Here is a 3,304-nt window from a genome sequence, read left to right on the forward strand (position 1 = left end):
TAGCGTTCTAAGTCCGCAGACATACCGCTGTGCCACTGGGGGGCAACGAAAAAGAATAAATTAGTTTAATTAAAAAGAGGACTTGTATCGCTGAAGTTCCTCGGAAAGAATTTATATCGGAAATTAAGAAACGAACAGATACGCAACAATATGTATATATTCAAAAAAAAAAGCTAATTTTCATTGTCTACACCATTCTTGTCAATAGCCACTTCGTTTGTTGTGAGCGTAGATACTATGGCTGTGAACAATCTGGATCCGTAATAACAGCAGTAAAACCGAATAGGGGGTTAAACGCATTTACGCGCGAGATAGCGCTTACACAAGTTATAGTTTAATTGAAATTGTGATTTTGTTCTAAAGCAAATTGACAAAATCGTAAGTTTCTGTGAGGAAAACTATTATTATTAAGTTGTTACAACTTACACTTTGACTTATGTTGCTATAAGTATAAATGCATTACATTTTTTGTTAAAAATACTACTTGTTGAATACTGTCAGTGTCAATAGTACTTAATATTACTATAACATTATTATTTTAATATTAGTAATGCTGTTATTATTTAGTATTAATACAACGTTATTTATATTATTAACACTAACAGTTATTAATGGTGAGGGCACTGAATACAGTGAAGTGTATAGCTTTAATTATGATATTATTATATAAAATGAAATGAACATTCTGTCAAGTTATTATTCTGTGAAATTATGAAAAGATATAATATTAATAACCTTGGTAATTTTATATATTAAATCATATATACTAATACAGTAAATATTTCAGCATCACACAGGAAGTGTATTTTGACTACTGCTTCATTAATTCTATGTAATATGATAAAATAATGAAACCTCAATTTATTTATTGTTTGAACAAAAAACTACATTTCTTTCATGCTTGTATGTTTGGCACTATAAATCAGTTTGTTTTGGCCCTTGTTCTATTATCTTTTCTGATTTCATCTATGCAAAAATCAAACATTAACAACAGTGAACATTTATTCCTTAAATCTAATGTCAAAAAGAAAGATTCATTCTTCAGTAGGTAGAGTTCAAAGAGAAGACAAATTTTGCTTTTGACAGTTAACTACCAACTTGTTTAGACTCAGACATTATACTTCTTAAAAGTTAATCAAATTACAAAAATGGCAGAATTGAAAGTTATCATACAGAAGTATACAATATATATGTATATATATATATATATATTGTAACAGAGTAGATTTCTTGATGTGTTGAGTCTGTGTGATGATGCCTTTGAAGTGACTGTTTCGTTTTGAAGGTCAGTTAAGCTGCTTAAATGGTAAATCAAACCATCTGGGTATTTTCTTAGCTAAATAGTTAGCATAGAGCAAGTGTTTCTTAGCTAAATAGTTAGCATAGAGCAAGTGTTTCTTAGCTAAATAGTTAGCATAGAGCAAATGTTTCTTAGCTAAATAGTTAGCATAGAGCAAGTGTTTCGTAGCTAAATAGTTAGCATAGAGCAAGTGTTTCGTAGCTCTGATTTGGGCAGTGGAACAATTTGTTTTTCATATCTTGGGTTTCACATAAAATAATTTATGTCTTCTGTGTTCAACAGTGTGCTGCTGCTCCTAGTGAACTCTAACTGCTAGGCTTTAGAAAAGAGAAGTTTGGAAACCTTAGTCTAGATTTTTACATGTGTGATTATGATGCCAATGACAAAACAAAGTTGGCAGTGTGTGTGTGTGTACATTGTTGCAGACTTGGGTGCTGTGTCCTTATATTGCAAGTAGCAATCTTTAACTTGTTTGGTTGTTTTATAAGCTTGAGGGTAAGCCTTGGTTGAGTAGAAGAGGATAGCATAACTATTACATTAAGAGCTATTTGGTTCTTGAATCTTGGTAAATCAGTCTTTAGAGCATTGGCTTCAAAACACTAGTGTGAGTCAAGTGTTCTGGGTTTAAGTCCTGTATTTTTCAAATCTTAAACTTCTGTCCTCTCAACCTATCATTTTTACAATATAGCGCAAAGAAATCAGTGGGGTTTATTCTGTCAAATTCCTCCCTCGATAATCATGTAATCTTCAGTAAGATCATCTCTTACTCTTCTTTTCTCAAGAAAAAATAAGTTAGAGATCTTAAACAAACCCTGTAAGATAATCCATCCATGCTTGGAATTATCTTAATAGCCCTCTTCTGAACCCTTTCCAGTCAGTCAGAATATTTTTTTAGATAAGGACACCAAAAACTGTGCAAAGTATTTCAGTTGAGACATTACCTATTTTATCTTGAGGAAATAATAATGAAAGGTGAGCTTATTGAAATGTACAATATTATTTTTAGGATTGATAAGATAAAGGACTGAATATAATAAGACAAAAAAAATACATGTTTGAAAATACTGGACAAGTTCTAATTAAAATGGTTTTATTTTTGTTAATAGGACAATGCAATGAGTTGCTATAAGCAGTAATGGAGGCTGGCACCTTATTAGAGTTTAAAAGGAACATTGATAGTTTCCTGAAAAATAAAGGATCCATTTACTTTTCCTTGAAAGTTGGTGTGAAGGGACATTCTTTAAAGACCAAATGGCCCCTTATTCTTCTGATGTTATATAATAATTGTTTGAATTTTATTTGATTTTTTTTTTCAGGTGTGTATGTTATCAAATACATTTGTATGAAAGATGTACAGTTTCTTTTTTTCTTCCAAGTTAAAATTGAAGAGTAAACTTTCATAAGTTAATTATAATAGTATTCTAGCATATATATCACTTTTATTTCTTGACTAATACATTAAAAAAAATGCACATATTACATTCAGGCATCAAATGTTACTGTTGGGTCTCAATTTGAAACGTTGTGATACTAGTTGAATCAACACATTTATGTTCACCAAGACGTGTTTGTCCCATTCTTATGTTTTAAGTTTATTTTATGCAAGTCAATAGTATAACATAAAATTTTAATTATTATTATAAGTTTCCATTATACAAAAGTTTCATTTTGCTAGTTCACCATTTGGATCATATTTAGGCTTTAAGGATTAGATAGCAGAGATACATTTGGATATTTCTTTAGGAAAGGTTTAAGAGACAGATGTTCTTTTCTTGTAATGGATTTGCTCCACCTACACTAAGCAGGTTTTAGAAAAGAATTTCAACTTAATTTAATTTTTTGATAGGGTCTTTGCATTTAAAATCTCTAAGCTCAAAATATCAAATTTGAATAAGACTTTCATATCTATATCATGATATTGTTGCACAACGTGATGGAAGGCATGTGTGTAATTGAAATGAGTATTGTTGAAGTCGAGCACGTGAGACGTTCATTGAGAATTAT

The 3,304-nt window shown here is 30.4% G+C and overlaps 1 protein-coding gene across 2 annotated transcripts in view; it reads left to right on the forward strand.

Annotated features, from left to right (window-relative positions):
* Window positions 1-221: 221 nt before the first annotated feature.
* Window positions 222-3,304, forward strand: part of LOC106459416 (gamma-tubulin complex component 2-like) — a 91,426-nt gene continuing 88,343 nt past the window's right edge. The window contains exon 1 of one of the 2 annotated variants that reach the window (XM_013919036.2): window positions 222-378. The gene's annotated coding sequence lies outside the window, so the exon portion shown is untranslated. Of the gene's footprint in view, window positions 389-3,304 lie in introns of both variants that reach the window. The other variant, XM_022385913.1, reaches the window with a different exon arrangement.

Source organism: Limulus polyphemus, unplaced genomic scaffold, assembly GCF_000517525.1.
Source record: "Limulus polyphemus unplaced genomic scaffold, Limulus_polyphemus-2.1.2 Scaffold605, whole genome shotgun sequence".
In the NCBI taxonomy this organism is placed as follows: domain Eukaryota; kingdom Metazoa; phylum Arthropoda; class Merostomata; order Xiphosura; family Limulidae; genus Limulus; species Limulus polyphemus.